Genomic DNA, 8,259 nt, shown 5'->3' with positions numbered 1-8,259 from the left:
TTGGGGTGGGGAGGCTGGGGCATGGGCTGTGGATCGGGCTGGTGGCCGTGGAAGCCGTGGTGGGGACATGGTCCTGCTGAGCCCAGGGCCCCCATGGCGGCCAGGGCCACGGGGACGTTGGTGTCCTGTGCGGTGGATGGAGGCTCACGGGAGGCTTTCCTGGGAATGGGGGAGGGAGGGGCTTGACACCTACTCTACTTAAAGCAGCTGAAAAATGTTTTATGAAATAGTTTGTCACTTAGCAATGAAGAGCTCTCAAGGTTTTAAGGACTTACCGGGTCAAAACTTGGGAGAATGACCTCGAGGCCGTGGGCTGCTCTTGCACCTGACCGGCCAGGCAGACCGGCTCAGCACGGTGGCCTCCTGCCTGGCGGTCGAAGCCCTGCTCCCGCGTCTCGTCGGTTTGTGCCCAAGTTGTCTGCTGTCCCGAGAGGGGGCTGGTGGTCGCTAAGTCAAGGAGCAAAGCCCAGGACAGAGTCTATAAGAAGAAGGAGAAGAAAACGCTGCCGACAGCCTGGGAGTGAGTTGTGAGCCAGTTTGCACGTTTGCTGTCGCTGCAGAGGTGACTCCGGACGCCTCTCCTCGAGACGCTTCTGTTGTGGATCCCTTAGGTGCCGTGCGAGCGAGCTGCGGGCCCCGCGTAAGGAGTGGTCTCCTGAGGGCCCGCTGTGTCCTTCACTGTGGCGAGGCGCGGTCTGCAGGACAACCTGCTCAGCATCACTTGGATCCCACGGACCTGTCCCCTCCAGGCGATGGGGGCAGAGGGAAACCCTCCTCCTGCCTTGTCCCCGAGGGGGTGTCCGGCAGGTCAGGGGGGAGGTCTGCCCCTGAAAAGTCGTGTTTACACCCGACTCATGCGGACACGGAGCCCACGTTCCCACCTCGGTTGGCCAAAAAAATCCTGAACTTTGAGTTTCCTTTTAAACCGTGTTTATGTGACCTGGCCCCTACGGGCCTGGGAGAAAGAAATGCCAATGGCCTTTGTCGTAGGCCCTCCAGGTGTCTCATGAGTGAGTTTTCAAGGTCAGAGAACCCAAGACCCAGGGATACCCAGCACCGCGAGGGGGAGCCAGCAGAGAGCCTGCCCGGTGCCGGGGCGGAGGGGACGCCAGGCCTGGAGTGAACAGTGCACCAGGTTGAACGGGAGCTCGAAAATAGCAACCCAGCAGATTCGAAAAAGAACCGAGTGAAGCTTCTAGAAATGAAGTGCCATCCCCGAACTGAAGACCCCACAGCCACTGAGATGCTGCCGAGGGGAGCATCAGTGGAGAAGAGGTCAGAAGGTGATCGGGGTGCTGCCCGGAGGGACAGGGTGGGAACAGCGTCAGCAGCCGAGGGAGCCCTGGGCCAGGGGCCTGGAGGGGCCTGAGGCCCGTCAGCTGGGGCAGGCGCGGGGTGAGCAGAGAGAAGGTGGGAGCAGGTGGGCTGGGCTGCAGGAAGCGTCCCATCCGTGGGTGATGCCCGTGGGTACCCCACATTCTGGGGAAGCCCCCGTAACCTCGAGGGGGTGGGTCTGGCCTGGGGTCTCGGGGGGTCACAGGACACTGCCTGCCGAGGGGAGAGACTGGCTGTCACAGGTGGGAGCGGGTGGCACCCAAGGTGCATCTGTGCACACCACATCCACGTGTACATGCACGTGTGCGACCTGCTGCCCGTGCCCTGAGCCCACCTCAGGTTCTCGCCTTCCTTCCCCGACTCAGGCCTGGCCTGGGTGACCTGGTGCCAAGCAGGCATGAGAACAGGGCTGTCCACACACCTTTTCTGGCCATGGCCAGCTCAGACTGATGGCCACACCGGGCAGCCCAGACCTGGAGCCTGGAACCTTCCTGGCTCAAATGTCTCGTGATTGCATCACTCCTGGACAGTGGGGCTTGCCTTGCTTCCAGCACTGCCCCCTCAGTGTGGCCATGAGGAGTGGCCGGGCTCCCAGCCCAGCACCCAGTGGCTGGCCTGCCACCTGCACCTCGGCCCCAGGGCCACCTCCACACCCCCAGAGCACTGCTCACCCTGCCAGCCCCCAGCCCCGCTTAGTCCCGCCATGCTGAGGCCCGGCCCCTCCATCCCACCCAGTCAGCACCTTGTTCTCTCCTGGGCGTGGGGGGTAATTGGCCCCCAGAGGAGCAGCTGCTTCGTTAGGAAGTTCAGGCAAAAGAAAACACGCTCACGGGCCCCAGCTGGCAGCCACCCCACAGTCACCCCGAGGTTGGCGCCGGGCACTCCCCTGGCCAAGCAGGAGAAAGCTGTGGCTGTAGGAACTGTGGGCAGCCTTCCGATACGAGACTTCCCATTTGCCTGCATGGCTGAGCAGCAACTTGCTGTGGCCCAGAGGGGAGAGGACAGCAGAGTCCAGGGGCAGTTGGGGCCCTCCTGGCTGCCGGGTTCCCTCCTCGGCTGCCTGCCCGTGAGCCTGCCGTGCTCTGCGCAGCTGTGTGAGCCTCCTCCGATGGCCAGTCTCTCTTGCTTCCCCGTGTCTTCCCCCTCCTGGTTGATGGGGCCAGGGGAGCTGGGCAGGAGAGGCCGGGGTCCCACAGGAGAGGAGCGGGGCTCAGGCCCAAGGGCTGGGCCGGGGGAGCCCCTCCACTGTCTCTGGGGCATGTGTCACCAAGGCAGGGTCTGGGCCTGGTGGGCTGTGGGTTTGGGGGGAACAAGGCTCAGCGGCGTGGGCCTCGGGCGCTGGGGCCTCCCGTGGGGTGACAGCCCAGCCACACCTCTGGACTTGCTTCCAGCCAGGGCCTGGGGAGGCCGAGTGGGCCCAGCACAGTCTTTGTGTCCCGCTCATTTGCATCTAGGACCCAAAGGCTGTTGAGTGGAGAGAAAATGGAGGTGGGATCAGGGTGGCCATTGGGGTGGGGTGGGCTTCACACATGCGCTGGGGTTGTGGTCCACCACACAGATGGCGGCCCAGGCCACTCTGCAAGGATCGGCCTGAGGTGTCAGCCTGGGGACTAGAGCAGAGGTCTGAGGCCCCAGGTGGGTGCCTGGCTGGGCTGTGCTGGGAAAGGTGCAAGGCCGGGGCAGCCCCGGGGGGCGGGCACTCTCTCTGTGGGCAGGGGATCCAGAGAGCCCCCACACTGCCCGCCAGGTGAAGAGTGACCTGTCCACAGCGGCCATCGCTGCAGGTTCCAGGACATGGGCAGAGCCAGCGTCCGTGCACACCCCTTGGAGACGCCACCTCCTCTGGGCTGGGGGCTGACCGCCCTCTCCCACCTCCTCTCATCCTTGTGAAGTCAGAGCAGGGAGCCGTGCCCCGCCCCCACCTGCCCTGGACCGAGTGGCATGTCCAGACCCACTGGGCTGACCCAGTCCCGGCAGGCGGCCTGCTGCAGCTGCTGAGCAGCTCGGAGGCCAGGATCAGCGCCTCCTGTACCCGCAGCCCTGGGGCTGCCCGCTGCTTCCTCGGTGCCTGGCCCTGGGGACTCTGACAGCTGGCTCTGCCTGGCGACAGCTCTGACTGCTGAGTCTCCGAAGAAACCAGGCCCTGGGGAGCGGGGAAGAGATTCCGTACACGTCCCCGGGGCGGCTGAGCCCATTAACCCCTGCAGGCTGGGCCGCGGGCCGGTGGTGGCGTTGGCCACGTGGTGGCCTGACCCCAGCTATCCCAAGACCCAGCCTGGCTTGCCCCTTCCTCATCAGATGCCCAGACCCAGGTCTTCCAAGGAGCTGGGTCGGCAGGGACCTGGGAGTGTCTCAGACTGACAGCATCAGGGTGCCAGGGGCTTGGAGACCACTGTTCCAAAGGGGAAACTGAGACCAGGAGGATGGGATCTGGCCTGTGACAGTCTTTGTGGCCTCCCTGGCCTTGGCAGATTCTGGAAGCCTGCCAGGGAGGTGGTGAGACCTCAGGTCCCAGGAGATGACAGCTGAGGGATGGCGTTCCTGGAGGAGGGCAGCAGGCAGGAGGGCGGGGCCTGAGGGAGTCCTCCCTGGGGCATGGCGGACATTCTGAGGCTCGGCCAGCAACAACGCCTGCACAGCAGCTGGGCGGTGTCCACACACACACACTGGCTCCAATGGGCTCATGAAGGTGCCGATGAGGTCAGAACACGGCTCTGAGTGCTGGTGGGGCGTGGGAAGCACTCTGCCCAGGTGGGAGACCCCGCTCATGGGGGAAGGGGGTCCCCCCACTCTGCAGCCCCCAGAGGTGCCCTCTCCAGGGTTGGTCCAACCCCCCGCCCCCGTCTGCACTGCACTCAGGAGAGGAAGGTGGGGCCCAGTGACCATCACCCTGCATGTCCTTAGTCCCTCCTGCATCTTCCAGGTTCCCTATGGGGCTGGTCCTGTTGCGCCTGCACCCCTGACCCCGGAGACTGCTGCGCCTTCCACTCTCGCAGGCCTTTGGACCCTGGCCCCACAGAGGTGGACAGAGCTGACAGCAGCCCTTGGGGCTTGGCAGCCAGAGAGAGGCCCGGTCAGGCCCCCCAGCACCCAGCCCATGAGACCAAGCAAACGGCCACAGAGCTAACCATCAAAGGGAACATGGGAGGTGATCAAAGGATGGCACAAAATGATCTCCTGGAGCTGAAATGTGGCGTCCCGGCTGGCAATTCGCAGCCCACTGGAGGAACAGGAGGTGGGTGCTGAGACCCAAATTAGCACCTTGAAGACACCAGGGAAACTAGAAAGCACATGGGGCAGAGATTCCAGGGAGGGAACGTGCATGACAGGAGCTCGGGCAGGAGGGTGAGGCGCTGCTGGGGAGAAGCCGCAGCCAAAATGCGCGCACCCATCTCGGAATGGCACGGCACGCGGCCCCAGCAGCCGGAGGGCGGAGGGCTCCAGGGCCCAGGCTGCACCCAGAGAAGCTGGCGCTTCACAAAGATGCAGGGAGATGAGCCAAATCCACAAAGGAAAAAAGTAAAACGGATTGCGTGGTAGGCGTTACGGATGCTCACAAGACCTGGCACTTTCTCTTCCCAGGCAAGTGGGAGGAGAGGGGCCGGCCAGCAGGCGAGAGGCACATGACTGACTGGTGCACCCGGGCGGAAGCCTCGAAGGGCCGGCATACGGTTCTCCACTCTCTCGGGGTGCTGAGGCCGTGGTGGAGGCTCCTGGGGAGCGGGACCCACCAGCAGATGGGGCCTGGAACCCCAGGCCAGCTTGTGGAGAGTCACCGGAACCCGCAGTGGACTTCAGTGTAAGCAAGAAGTCAGCTTTGGTGTGTGTTAAACCACGGGGCTTTGGCGATGTTTGTTACTGCTGCATGCGGTCTCCCAGCCTGACGAACACACGTCATCTTAGACTTCTGAGTATACCAGCGTTTGTGATCTGGGGCTGCGTAACAAGTCACCCCAAGTGCAGTGGCTTACGATGACAGACCTTTACCACTGCAGTTCTGTGGGTCAGGAATGTGGGAGCAGCTTAGCCACTGGTTCCACCTGGGCTCTCTCGGGAGGCTGCAGTCAACTCGTTGGCCAGGGCTGCAGTGCTTGGAAGCCCTGATGGGTGCCTCGGTCCACTTCCGAGTAGGCTCATGTGGCTGTCGGGGGGGTCTGGCCTCCCCATCACGCTGCCGGAGCGTCCTCACTGCTGGGCGGCCAGCTGCCCCGCAGCAAGTGGACCGTGAGCAGGTGGGACAGATGCTGCCAGGCTTCAACGATGGCCCTCCATCATTCCACCAGCTCCACGGGTGAGTCCAGCCACGCTCCACGGGGGAGAGTGAGCCCACCTCCTGGAGGGCGGGGGACCGGGGAACACATTTTAAAGGTGCCACCCGCTGCACACACAGCGTGTGGGCGTCCTGGGCAGAGCAGCTGCTTGACCAGGCGAGCGGCCCCCTGTCCCCAAGTCCGGCTGTCTGTTCTGTAGCACAAGCACCACTGGCATCTTCTCTCAGCAGGGCTGCGGGCCCCCAGCTGAGTGGGAGCAAGTCCCGGGAGCACCACCTGGGAGTTCGTGACCGTATGGCGTGAGCATCATTTTAAAGGGAGAGCCTGAGACCAGAGCACTGGAGTGGTGTGACGGGGGACTTCAGACGGCGGAGGGTGACCGCAAGGAGACATGGGGTGGCCGCCCCCTGTTCTCACCCGCCAGCTGACTTGGTAGGTCTCACTTCTGTCCTCACCTTGGTGATACCTATTCCACCCATGGTCGGCTCAGCCCCTGCCACCTCCACAGCCACGTGGCCTTTTTTCCTATTAGGTTGAACCCTGTGAATTGCCTTTTTTAGGTCAAAACAGACACGTAGCAGCAATTTCATACCGTTCAACCTAATTATTTCAGTGCAGCCGGCACCTGGCACCAATTTTCTCAGAACAGAATTTCCCAGTTCCCAGGGCCAGTGTGCTCCTAGGGGTGCAAAGCACAGGAAAGATAGAGGGTCCTCCCTAGCAGCGTTTCAAAATTGAGTCCTTTTCAATATGGAAGTGAGAGGAGCGAGGAGCTCCAACAAGGTCTGTCCTTTTGTGAGGTCTCCCTTAGTTTGAGGGTCCTGCCCTCCCTCCTCCCCCTCCTCCTCTTCCCCCTTCTCCTTCCTCAGCAATGTTAAGACCCTCCAATGGCTTTCCATCCTATCTAGAGAAAAGCCCAGTTCCTTAAAGTGTCCATCACGATCAGGCCCACCTGACTCTGCTCGCCCCTCTTCTCCCCGCTGCAGCCACACGGCCTCCTGTAGCTCCTTGAACAGCCTGCCTCGGGGCGTTTGCACTTGCCAACTCCCTCCCTCTTCAAGCTTTCTCTCACCTTCCTGCTCTGCTGTGTTCTCCACCTCAGTGCCCAGCACCACGAGGCCTCTCAGGGCTGAGTCGTTTATGATGTCTCCTCCCCCAGAACCCAAGTTCACAAGGAAGGACTCGGGCTGTTTTCCCACGCTCTGTCCTCAGGTGTAAAACAGGGACTGATGTGTCATAGACACCCAATAAATAGTTCTTGGATGAATAGAAATATCAAGTTATCTTTAATAAAAGTGTGTTATGTTGTCCCGTTTTGCTTGTGCCCCGGGGCTGCGCGCAGTGTGACCCCTGGGCAAGCTGATTCCGCACCCCTGGACTGCTGCGACCTTGTTGTTGTTAAATTTGAGTACCGAGTGGTTTCTTTAAATGGGAGCTCACGGGAGCTCCAATACCTGGGTCCTTGCCTGCTTGGAAGGAGTGGTGTAAGACCCTGGAGCCGCCTGCCCCTCGGCACGGAATGTTGATGTGGCCACGTCCAGGGGTCTGCTTTCTCTCCCCCTCGGAAGTTGATGACCAGGATGGCGTGGGACGTTGTCTCTGGGGTCTCAGTCCTACACCAGCCATTGACGCTGTCCCCGTCCCACTGAGCTACAGCCTGAAACCACGCCCCCAGACTCCCGTGCCAGGGGCTTCCGGCCGGGGTCTGCACCTAGAGGCACCTGCGTGGGATTAGAAGGCACGAGGGAGGTGACCCTTCCACCTGACTCCAGCAGCCATGGCAGCAGCAGGTGGTGCAGGCTCCTGCTGTGGGGTGGGGTGGGGCAGGCAACGGGCCCAGGCTCCTGTGGGGACCCTGGTGGCTCCCTGCAGCTCCAGATCTCTGGGCGACACTTCCAACCCGCTTTGTGTTCTGTGCAAATTCCCTTTCTGTTTGAGATGCACAGAGCAGTTTCTATGTCCGCTTTGAACCCAGGCCAATACAGTGTAGAGCCCCAGGGGTGCTTCCAAGGAAGAGACCCCCAGTCTGTGTTTCGTGGCTGCAGCCCCAGAGCTGGTTCAGCAGTGGAGACTGATGGTGGCTCACGCACACCAGGAGGCTCCGTGCCGGGATCTGAAGCTGGGCTGCTGAAGTGGAGTGCGCTGAGCTTACCCGCTAGGCCACTCGGCCGGCCCCGGTTCTTTCCTTTTTAACAGCTTTAGCGAGGGATGTTTTATAGACTATAAAATTGACTCATTTTAAGTGTACAGTGCAATTATGTTTCATAACTTTAGTTATGTAGTGATCACCACAACCTAGTTTGAGAACATCTCCGTCACCCCCAGCAGTCACTCCCCGACCCCACCCCAGCCCCCGGCCCCCACGGGTCTGCTCTCTGACTCCACAGCTTTGCCTCCTCTGCACCCTTCAGAGTACGGCAACCACACACCCGTGCTCTTGCGTCTTGGCTCTTTCCCTGAGCATCGTGTCATGACGTTCCGTGTGTCAGAGCTGTGTCCGTCTTTACAGCCAAATCGCATTCCACTGTGTGGATGCGTCACCTTTTGTTTCTCTGTTCCCCAGGTGATGGGCATTTGGGCTGTGCCCGTATTTTAGCTCTGAGGAGTGAGGCTGCCATGGATATTCCTTTACAAGTGTTTCTGCGGGCTCAGG

General features: G+C 61.5%; 1 long non-coding RNA gene across 1 annotated transcript; it reads left to right on the top strand.

Moving 5' to 3' along the window:
- Positions 1-315: 315 nt before the first annotated feature.
- Positions 316-6,879, top strand: LOC139079241 (uncharacterized). The gene is made up of 4 exons (XR_011532665.1): positions 316-1,275; positions 4,259-4,570; positions 4,918-6,038; positions 6,593-6,879. It is a non-coding gene; the product is annotated as an uncharacterized lncRNA (long non-coding RNA).
- Positions 6,880-8,259: the final 1,380 nt, after the last annotated feature.

The sequence above is a fragment of the Equus przewalskii genome, chromosome 25 (genome assembly GCF_037783145.1).
Source record: "Equus przewalskii isolate Varuska chromosome 25, EquPr2, whole genome shotgun sequence".
In the NCBI taxonomy this organism is placed as follows: Eukaryota; Metazoa; Chordata; class Mammalia; order Perissodactyla; family Equidae; genus Equus; species Equus przewalskii.
The sequence above is the reverse complement of the archived record's forward strand: the minus strand, read 5'-3'. Positions and strand labels throughout refer to the sequence as shown.